Source organism: Leopardus geoffroyi, chromosome C1 (assembly GCF_018350155.1).
Source record: "Leopardus geoffroyi isolate Oge1 chromosome C1, O.geoffroyi_Oge1_pat1.0, whole genome shotgun sequence".
Classification (NCBI taxonomy): domain Eukaryota; kingdom Metazoa; phylum Chordata; class Mammalia; order Carnivora; family Felidae; genus Leopardus; species Leopardus geoffroyi.
The window spans coordinates 28,900,818-28,911,708 of record NC_059328.1 but is presented as its reverse complement, the minus strand read 5'-3'; the positions used below and the strand labels follow the sequence as shown (position 1 = coordinate 28,911,708).

Here is a 10,891-nt window from a genome sequence, read left to right as displayed (position 1 = left end):
TCTAACATCGAGCCCCTGCTGTTGTCCTCTGGGGAGCTGGGAAATTCAGCCTCAGCCACTTTTGGGGGGAAGCCAGGTGTGCATGGGCCCATGAGGCAGGTGCCTGTGGGGGTTCCTGCACCCAAAGTGTTGGGAAGCTGCAGGTCAAGCAGGGGCGGATAGGGGAGCAGCATGGGGGCGCATTAATGAGGGTGGCCCACTGAGAGGGCTGGGTAGACAGGAAGCAGTGAAGAGGAAGGCACCTGCCCTGCCTGCTAATGTGTGGCCTGGTGTTTCTCCCTGGGGACGTGTCCCCATCAGAAGCATCCTGCCCTCTGACCTCCCAGAGCACTCCCTTCGGGCTCTGCTGGGACACTGCCCACAGCCTGTCTTGGGCTGTGGTGTGGACTCTATTTGACTCCATGCAGTTTGAGTCTATTCAATTCAACGTGGCTGGACTCCGTGCCAGGGGCTGAAGGTGAAAGAATGAGTCCATGAGACTTGACTCTGCAAGCAGTTTAGTGGGGCCACGACAGGTGGATGCATGGTGAAAACACGTGCTACCCTGATAGTAGGGGACGGACGGGAGCATCAGGGAAGGGTTTCTGACCCAGGCCAGCGAAGCCTTCCCAGAGAGGTGTGGTAGTCACAGCCAAAACCGATGGGGGGAAAGGGGAGAAGGCAGGCGGACATAAATCTGAGCGAGGGTGCCTGTGGAGGAGATGGGAGGGGACTTCTCTGGGGGCACAGAGACATATGAAGGACCTGGGGAATGGTAAGACTGGAGGCCAGGGTGATGGGCTGGCGCTGGGTCATGCAGGGCTCTGGAGGCCTTTGGACTTCACCTGTAGGTCACATAGAGCCGTTAAAGGACAGTGACATGGTTATACGTCAGCCTTAAAAGAACATCTGGGGCGGTGCCAGGGTGGCTCAGTCGGTTGAGCATCCGTCCGACTCTGGATTTTGGCTCTGGTCATGATCTCATGGTTCGTGTGTTCGAGCTCCACATCAGGCTCGGCACTGGCAGGGTGGAGCCTGCTGGGATTCTCTCTCTCTCTCTCTCTCTCTCTCTCTCTCTCTCTCTGTGTCCCTCTCCAGCTCATGCTGTCTCTCAAAGTAAAAAAAAAAAAAAAAAAAAGAACGTCCAGTCTGGGGTGGGGAGGGTGGGTTTGAAGGCGTGGTGATAAATGTTTACCAACTAGCTCACTGGAAAAACGCCCTTTTGCCAATTTCTGTGGGGTAAATACTCCCACCGTGACTGGTTTCAGGCTGCCGATGTGATGTCACACACTGGAATGCACCCACTGCAGCGAGTGAACAAGCCAGCTCCTCTCATTTCCCTCTATCTCCCCCTATCCTCCCTTCCCTGCCTTCACCCAGTACCCCCCCTCACCCCGCCCCTCCTCCGAGCACAGCCCTGCACAGAGTTGGCACCAAGGCCCAGAAATACTCTGGAGGGATAAGCAAGGCAGAAGAACCCTCAGGAGCGTCCCACCCCGTTTTCTGGAGGAATCCTTAAGAACCAGCACTAGGGAGGAAGTCAGAGGCAGGAAAGGGTGCCCCATGTGATCAGATTTCAGGGCTGAGGACGGGAGGAGAGCACACTGGGATGGGAGGCTGATGAGCTGATGATAATAATTATGACAATTATGCAAAATACACAAATAATAATTACAGAAAATCATGATTATTATTTGTGGGTGTGAGATGTCTCCAGCTTTTTGGAACTGCACAGAAACATCAGATGCCCCTTTTCTCGTGGGTGTGTGAGTGTCACAGCCAGGCTCCGGGCTGTGTGGCAGGAGCTGGGGTTTACATCCCTCTCCAGACAGCTGTCTTCTGCCCCAGGATCTTGGTGGGATCCAGCCTTCCTCACCTAGTGCCAGGCCCTCAAGGTCAGGAAAAGCAGCCCCTCACCCCTTCTGGTTCCTATCTCAGAACCTTAGCAAGAACACAGTCATGGGTTGGGGGTGAACCAGGAGAGGGCAATGGCTAACCTAGGGGTGGAATTCAAAGGCTCCGGGGCCGTGTCTCTCCTATGAACTGATTTCCTGGTTCATGGCGGATTGGATACCAGACTCAAATGGGGTCAATCGGATTCTCTATTCTGGAAATTTAGCCCTGGGACTGGAGAAGGTGGAGTTGGGATCTCCAACCGGGAAGCTGGGAGTGGGCCTATCCAGGGACCAAGCGGACTGCAAAGAAAGGACTGGTTCCCCGTGCCCTTCTGCACCCCACTTCTTGTCCTCACCCAGGAAATTCCCTGCATCTTTGTATTTTATTTATTTTTTTCATTTAAATTTTAGTTCACAGACAGGGCAATGTTGGTTTCAGTGCATCCCTGGAATAAAAGCCAGCCCCAACCCTGCCGGCTTGAGGGGCTTTCTGTTGCTTGTAGCCAAGAATCGAAGCAGGGCTGTACTGCGAAGAGCTGTGAATGTTTTGGTTTTCTGGATCAGCGGTCCACTCAAGCTAGCTCACACAAGGCCCTACTGGCATCATAAGGGCCCTCTTATGGAGATCCAATAAAAGGCGCTGTCACAGGGCTGGGAAGCCAAGGCTGATTGGATTTAAGATGGCACCAGGACCGCTGCAGCTGGAAGAAGTCCATTAACTGTTAACATGACCCAGGTCCAGCTTCTTCTGCATTTTCTGTCCTCTTTTTCCTTCTCGTACAAACTCCTGAGAGAAGAAAGCTGGTTGGCTCAGCTGATGCCCATGGTCTCCGGGTAGAACTTTTTGTGTCAGGCCATGTGATAGGCTATCATGTAGCCTATGGCCGGGCTGCTTTTGTGTCTGGTGCTTATCTGCGGTCCAATCAGATGTCAGCTCTGAAGCTTTGGGCCGGGAAGATTCTAAGGGAAGCTGGGTGCGCGGTGGCGAAGTTGTCCTGTGCGAGTGCGAGGCTTGGTACTTAATTCGGTAGGCGGTGGCGAGCCATGGGAGATGCTTGAGGATGCGATTGGGTCAAAGCTGGGATCTGGGACGATAAATCTGGCCACAGGCAAGAGGATGATTGGAGGCCGAGAGGGGAGGCAGGGAGACCAGGCAATTGCTCCTGCCTTAGCCCAGAGAGGGCTGGTGGTGAGCTGGCCTGGACTAGGGTGGGCGGCTGAAGAGGCTAGGGTGCCAGGTTTGTTTTTAAAAAACTTTTTGAGAGGGGGAGGGGCATGCACACACGTGCACGCGCACACATACAGAATTCAAAGCAGGCTCCGCTGTCGGCACACGGGGCTCAAACGCACGAACTGTGAGGTCATGACCTGAGCCGAAGTCGGATGCTTAACCGACTGAGCCACCCAGGTGCCCCATGGGGTGCCGAGTTTAAGAAGGCGCTCACTCCGAGGGTCAGCACTTACAGGGACCTGTGCGTGCCTCCTTCAATTTGCCTCACTCACCTCATCTGAGTCCTGGCTGGGGGCGGGGAAAGGAGAAGGCAGCCGAATTTATGACTCTGTAAGTGATGGGTTGCAGGTGGTGGGGGAGTGGGTGGATGCGGAGGCTTCTGGCATGATGGCCCAGAGCAGGGAGAGGCCAGGCCTGGGGTTGGGGAAGCAGGAGGAGAGGAGGGAGGGGCAGGTTTATGGAGGGGGCTGGTAAGCTCACTCTGGGGTATGCCTAGTTTCAGGGGCCTGCAGGACACTGAGGGCGAGATTTCTAGGAGACCGATGTGGGTCTGAAGCATGGAGGGAAGTCAGAGGGGGAGAGATGACCTTGATACAGTCAAGCACAGAGTTGGTCATGGGGTACCACGAGCACCAGCACAGTGCCTCCCATGGAGCATGGACTCAGAAATGTTTGGTAAGCAATGCTTGAAGCCTAGGGGCAGACCCGGTCCCCCCAGAGGGTGTTGCAGGGAGGCATGGGTCTCTAGTGGTGAAATTTCAGACATCTCCCAGTATTCTCTGGGCCACGGATGGGAGGAGATTCTTTTGGGGCCCTTTAGATGACCCTGTGCCCATATTCTTGTGTCTGCCTTGTCCTCAAGGATGCCTGGTTGAAGGGTCGAGGCCAAGGATCACGGGACCTCCTCCTCCTCCTCTGACTGTCAAGGTCCCCTGCTCTCCTAAGTAGTGGCTTCTGGGTAACCACTCAGAGATCATGCCTGGTTATTAGTGGAACCGAGAGCATAAATCTCCACACCCGAATGGAGTCTGAAAGATGACCTCACAGTCACGGATTCACTTGAGCTATTTCCTCATGAAGGAGAATGGGCAGGGTTCATTCAGGTCCCCCTTTTACAGGTGAAGCCGCTGAGGGTTGGGGAGGTAAAGTGACTAGCCGAGAGCCACCCAGCCGAGCAGGGAAGGCTGGGTTGGAATTCAGATCCACCTAAAAAAAATGCAGTTGGGGCGCCTGGGTGGCTCAGTCTGTCAAGCATTGGACTTCAGCTCAGGTCACGATCTCACGGTTCGTAGGATCGAGCTCTGCGTCGGGCTCTGCTCTGGCAGTGCGGAGCCTGCTTGGGATCCTCTCTCTTCCCCCACCTCTCCCTGCCCCTCCCCGGATCTCTCTCTCAAAATAAACTTTTAGGAAAAAAAAAAATACAATCTCCCGAACCCAGAGGTCATCATGTACTCTAGGCTTTCCTTAGATATATGATAATAAGGTGACATCAGAGTTATATAAATGGCTGATATTTATTAAGAACTTACGTGCTGGATACTGTATTTTCTATTTAAACCTCACAACAACTTTATGAGGTAGGTACTATCATTTGTCTATTGGCAAGAGTGAGAAAGACCGTGAACATCCAGTGCTGGCCGTGGTGTGGGAAGAGGGTTCTGGTGTACATCACCCCCGAGCGAGAATTGCTACAAATGTTAAGGAACAAAATCAGCAGTAGCAATTAAAATTTAAAATACATTCACCCTCTGATTCACAAGTCCCTCTTTTGGGAATCCGCCCTGTGGGAGTAACAGCCTCAGAACATAGAGATACATGTACAAAGACATAAATTCCAGCACGGTTTGTAGTGATGGATTGAAACCATTGAATACCCATCAAGAGGGAAGTGGTTAACTGGAGCCTGGCTCAGCTCCTCGGTGGCCACAGCGGGCAGGGAGGAGGGGAGCTCTGTCTACACACGCTGACCTAGAGGGTTGTCCGAGTTGTCCTGAGTGAACAAAACAAGTGTGGAGTCATGTGAATCCTATTAAAAAATTTTTTTTAATGTTTATTTTTGAGAGACAGAGACAGAGCATGAGCAGGGGAGGAGAGAGAAAGAGGGAGACACAGAATCTGAAACAGGATCCAGGCTCTGAGCTGTCAGCACAGAGCCTGACACGGGGCTCAAACTCACGAACCATGAAATCATGACTTGAACCGAAGTCGGATGCTTAACCGACTGAGCCACCCAGGCGCCCCAAATCCTATTTTTTTTAATTAAACACATAAGTGGACTGGGTACTAAGGAGGACACTTATTGGGATGAGCGCTGGGTGTTAAATGTCAGTGGTGAGTCACTGAATTCTACTCCTGAAACCAATACTACATTATATGTAAACTAACTAGAATTTAAATAAAAACTTGACGCAAAACAAAACCAAGGGAAAAAAAACCCCACAAAACACATAAGTAGAAAGGAATAAAAAGGAAAACATAAAAGGTCACACATGTGATTTGCGTGTTTGTATGGGCCTAGAAAATTCTATGAAAGAATATGCACCCTCTGTTGTGACCTCAGGGAAGGAGATTGAAGGCAGGGAGGGGGAGAAATGAACTTTTATACCCTTCTGTGTTACACAGTTGTTGCCTGTGAGAGTCCTGTCACTGGTGGCTTCATAGAGGCGATGACGTTTGAGGTGAGTATTTTATTTTATTTTTTTAAAGTTTATCTATTTTGAGAAACTGAGACAGAGGGAGTGCGGGGTAGGGACAGAGAGAGAGGGAGAGAGCCCTTTGCCCCCTCTTGCTCTCTCTTAAATTCCCTGTGCCTCCCCCCACAGGCACCTGCAGGGAGAGGGCCACAGCTGCGTGAGGGTCTTACAGTTGGCTGGACGTGCCACGATCCTCCTTAGTCCCCCTGGTGTGTCCCTGATCCGGGCGATTCAGGCAAGGCCACAGCCTGTGATGGCAGACCAACTCGGATTCCAAGTACGGCTTTTCCACTTACTGGCTGTGTGACCTCAGGCAAGTGGCTTAGCGTCTCTGAGCTGCGGCTTCTTCATCTGTACGGCGTGCATACCGATCCTTCTCTCACAGGGCTGTCGTGAAGATTCAGCGAGGCAGTGTTTACAGCTAGAATTTTCTTCCCACCTCGTTCTGGAGGGGTTTCTGGCACAGGCTGTGAACCTCTGCTGTCTCTTTTGTTTTGAGGGGCTTCCTTCTCGCCTACGCCTGGAACTTGAATTGCGGATCCTCTGCCGCTCGTGTCTGGTTCTCTGCGGGTTACGGGGCCCCACTTGCCCTCTCTCTCTCCCCCAAACCCGAAGATGCAAGTGAAGGGAAGCGAGTCCAGACCGCAGAGTCCACCTCGGAGAGGAGGGCCGTGGGGTCGGTGTGGCCGTGGCCGGCTCCCTGGGATGGTTGGGAGAGGCGGCTGCGGGTGGCTTGGGGGGCAGACTGCAGAGGCTGTGACGCTCCCCCCTGCCCCCTGCCCAGCACCCGCCAGAGTCCCTCCCGGGCTCCGCGTGTCTGTGTGGGAGACTCTGGGAGGGGCCCGTTAGCCGTGACGGAAAGAGCGCTGAGTTATTAATGCTGTTTGCAGTTGTGAGCTCCACTAGGACCATAATCGTGTGCGTTGTAATAATGTGTGTAATGAGAGCTCTAGCAATGAATTAATAGGTCAGTGGTGATTTGGGTGACCATGCTGAAGTGAGCGACAGCGCGATTCTGTGTTAGCAGACCGGACTTGGCCTAGCATCGAGTCGGCTGTGTGAGGGCAAGAGAGGGTCCCGGACTAAGAGGCAGCCCTGGAGTGGGGAGCCCTGGGTGTGCGTCTCCACTCAGTATCTTCAGGGCCGTGTGGTTTGGTGCCGTCACGTGGCCTCTCCGAGCCTCAGCTTCCTCGTCTATAAACTGGAGATGATAATTATCGAGTCCTCCAGAGCTGTGAGGATGAAGCGAGATAATGCACCCGAGGGAGGCGACACCTGTCTCTGGCTCCCTCTCCCCAGCTGTGTGGGGCGTGCTTCTGCTTCCAGCCGTGCCACGCGCGCCCCTGCTGGACGCCCTTTGCCCTGGCCGTTCCCTCGGCTGTGGCTCGCTCTCTTCCCAGGTGTTTGAACAGCTGGCTCGCCTCTCTTTCCGGCAGGTCTCTGCTCAAAAATCGCCTCCTCAACGAGGCCTTTGCTGATGCCCTCACCTGAAACAGCACCCTCCCCGCCCTGTGTCTGCTTTATTTTTATTTGCAGGTCCTGACATTTTATATACGTAGCGGTTTATTCCGTTATCATCTGTCTCTTCCTCTAGACTCGCAGTGTCACAAGCCCGGGGACCGTTTTTGTTCAGTGTGGACTCGCCAGTGCCCCGAATAGCACCAGCTTATAGGAGGCACGCGGGAAGTGTTGAATGCGTAAATGAAGGAATAGTCGCTGTGACGGGTACGGGGTACGGTGCGCTCAGTAAATGGCAGCCGGCTTCAAACTGTGTGAGCAAATGAACAGGCACCGACGTAGCAGAGAAACTTTGTGGCGGAGCTTCCCTCTCCAAGGGCTGCCTTGTCATAGGAAATGTCCGGGCATCCGGTTTTCTGCCTGAGTCCCCTCCCGTGCCACCTCCCCTGTCCCCGAGAGGGAGAACCACAAAGCGGGTAGTGACCTTGGACAAGGCTTCCAACCACACCGCTGAGAGCGATACGCCAGACCCGGAGTGTTGTGCGTCAGTGAGGACAAGGATTGAGGTTTCTGTGCTAAGCAGTCATGAGCAGGGGTCTTAGGGATCCTTGGGGCGGACTCCTGGATTCCATCTAGAACGTCTCTAAAAGCGTCGTGTGCTCACGAGTGTGTTGTGCAGTGTGTGCTTCTGTGTGACTGTGACAGATCATTGTGAGTATGCCGGTGTGTGTGTGTGTGTGTGTGTGTGTGTGTGAATCTGGATCCCATGTGGGCTTACTTTTATGTGTTGAGTGTATAATTTTTAAATTTATCATTTATTTTTGTGCAAAAGAGTGTGAGCAGGGGAGGGGCAGAGAGAGAGGGGAGGGGGAGAATCTCAAGCAGGCTCCGCACTGTCAGCACAGTACCCGAGGTGGGGCTCGAACTCACAAAACCATGAAATCATGACCTGAGCCGAAACCAAGATTCGGACGCTTAACCGACTGAGCCACCCAGGCTCCCTGTTGGGTGTATAATCACCGCGTGTGAGCTGCACACGTGTGTGTTGGTTGCAGACGTGTGTGGTGGGGATGCCAGAGGGTGACATGTGTGAGTGTGTGTGTGTGAGTTTGCCGTGTTCCTTTGCTTGAGGGGTGTATGTGAGTGAGGGGCTTTAAATGTGTTTTGTGTGTATATTCTAGTCCCCAGGACGTGCACGCATGGGTCGCGGGCTGCCAGTCATTGCATGAGGGTGTGGTGATGAACTAATCAAGGGTGTCTGTGGCCTGGTGCAGTTTGTCTGTACAGCGTCCCCCTTGAGACTTTTGCTGCCGAAGACACCAGTTGTGTCATTTTGCTTGTGTTTGCATGACAAGATATCCCGACCCGGAGCCATGGAGAGAGACGTGGGTCTCTTGGGAAGATTTCTGCTGATTGCCGCTGTTTCGGTAGAAACACAATTATTTCATAAGGCCGGCTGACAGTGTTGGAAATAGCCGAGTGCAGAGCTGGAGCGACAGGGACCACATCCTATTTGATACTAATTGGTTTGATGATGATAATTGTTGCATTGCAGACGGTGTGACTATCTCCTAATTTAATATAATCAATAAGGTAACAACGGCTCAATGCAAATGAGATGCTGGGAATCGTGGGGCCATTTGTAAGTCGTGTTCTTAATGCATTTTCCTAATTAGCTGTAGCAGGGCTCTCCTACCCCGGAGTGTGGGAGAAGTGATCGTTGTGATGCCATACTTCCTCCAGACCTTCGCTTTCAGAGAGGCTCAGGAGCGGCTTATCCTGAGGCTCCCAGGAACCGCAAATACTTTCTGGGCATCAGCTGACATGGAGACGGTGTGTGTGTGTGGGGGTGACAGTTCAACAGGACACCTGTCCTCCCATTCACGACACCCCCAGCTGGAGCCTCTGCAGTTTCACTGTCTCTTCGGTCTGATGGGGAGCTAATGGGGAGGTGCTCCAGGGCAGGGACTGGGCTCCTCCTATCAGACTGTCTCTCCATCATGCAGAGACCCGACTCTCTCTCCCTGAGTCTAGGCTCCCAATGCTGTTGCTGGGGTTTTATGCATTCCACCAGGGCCTTGCCAAGGTATGGGGGCGGGGAGGGGGCTCTCTTGCACCAGGTTAGCGTCCCCCTCCAGAGCAGAGCTCCGATTCTGCTCTCAGCCTGGTGCCTGCTCAGGCTCCTGGTTCAGACCCTGGCGTGTGTGTCTGTCGCGGTGTGCCACGGGCGGTGAGGCAGGAATGCAGCCTGCCACAGGGCGTGGCTTACTCTAGTGCTTTGGGAGAGACTCTGGATCCAGACCGCTGGGTTCAGTCCTGAGCACCACCACTCTACAGCCGTGTGACCTTGGACAAGTCACTTGAGCTCTGTGCCTCGGCTTCCTCATTCTATAAATGAAGGAAGTAATGGTCCCTACTCGTAAGTCTCTAGTGAGATTTAAGTGGCTCGATATTTTAAGTCATTTTTTTTTTTTTTAATTTTTTTTTTTTTCAACGTTTATTTATCTTTGGGACAGAGAGAGACAGAGCATGAATGGGGGAGGGGCAGAGAGAGAGGGAGACACAGAATCGGAAACAGGCTCCAGGCTCTGAGCCATCAGCCCAGAGCCCGACGCGGGGCTCGAACTCACGGACCGCGAGATCGTGACTGGCTGAAGTCGGACGCCTAACCGACTGCGCCACCCAGGCGCCCCATTTTAAGTCATTTTAATATGTGTTAGAATAAAATGAATGTTTCGCAGTCTCATTCGCCACATTCCGGTGTTCACTAGCCACATGTGGCTCGTGGCTAGAGTATTGGACGGAGCAGACGTCACGTGTCATTTCCGTACCATTTCCATCAGCACAAAAAGCTCTGCGGGCCAGTGCTGCTGCAGACCTCTGACCCAAGGAGCTGAGCAGCTCCCGGGAACCCACCCGTACCCACACCTTGGTATGGGCGCACGTGGGTGTCTCCCCATTCTAGCTCAGTGCGTTGCACAAGCGTCTCTCCTGCCGGCCAAAAGAATCCAGCTCTGTGCCACCTCTTGTCACGGCCCCTGCACCTGACACCCAGGCCCAGGAGCCCCGGTGGTGGCCGCACCAGATGGCCTGGGAGTTACTAATGAGAGGCTGTGTGTATGTGTGCATGCGTGTCCACGCACGCGTGCCTTGGGGTCAGGTGCTGTGATCGTCATTTTGGAGCCTTCTTTGGGGAAGTAACAAATGGCAGCCCGACCCAGGAGTCTTCCAGTGGAGGCCCCTTCATAAATCAGTGTGAAAGGCTCCTAGCTCCCTGCTGAGTTGACCCATGGGCCCACAACCAAGTGACCCAAGGGCTGTGGGGTTGCTACGGCTTCACCTCCCCCCATCCGTGTCCCTGCTCTCTGGACCTCGTGGACGGTGTGGAGCAGCCCCCGTCTTGGCTTGTGTAACCAGTGGTCTGATCTGAAAGGACGCCTGGCCGGCTCGGTCAGAAGAGTGTGTGACTCTAGGGGCGCCTGGGTGGCGCAGTCGGTTAAGCGTCCGACTTCAGCCAGGTCACGACCTCGCGGTCCGTGAGTTCGAGCCCCGCGTCGGGCTCTGGGCTGATGGCTCAGAGCCTGGAGCCTGTTTCCAATTCTGTGTCTCCCGCTCTCTCTGCCCCTCCTCCATTC

General features: G+C 53.7%; 1 long non-coding RNA gene across 1 annotated transcript; it reads left to right on the top strand.

Annotated features, from left to right (window-relative positions):
• Window positions 1-2,811: 2,811 nt before the first annotated feature.
• LOC123599958 lies at window positions 2,812-6,133 on the top strand. Its single transcript, XR_006713382.1, has 4 exons — window positions 2,812-2,901; window positions 3,602-3,780; window positions 5,728-5,783; window positions 5,928-6,133. It is a non-coding gene; the product is annotated as an uncharacterized LOC123599958 (long non-coding RNA).
• Window positions 6,134-10,891: the final 4,758 nt, after the last annotated feature.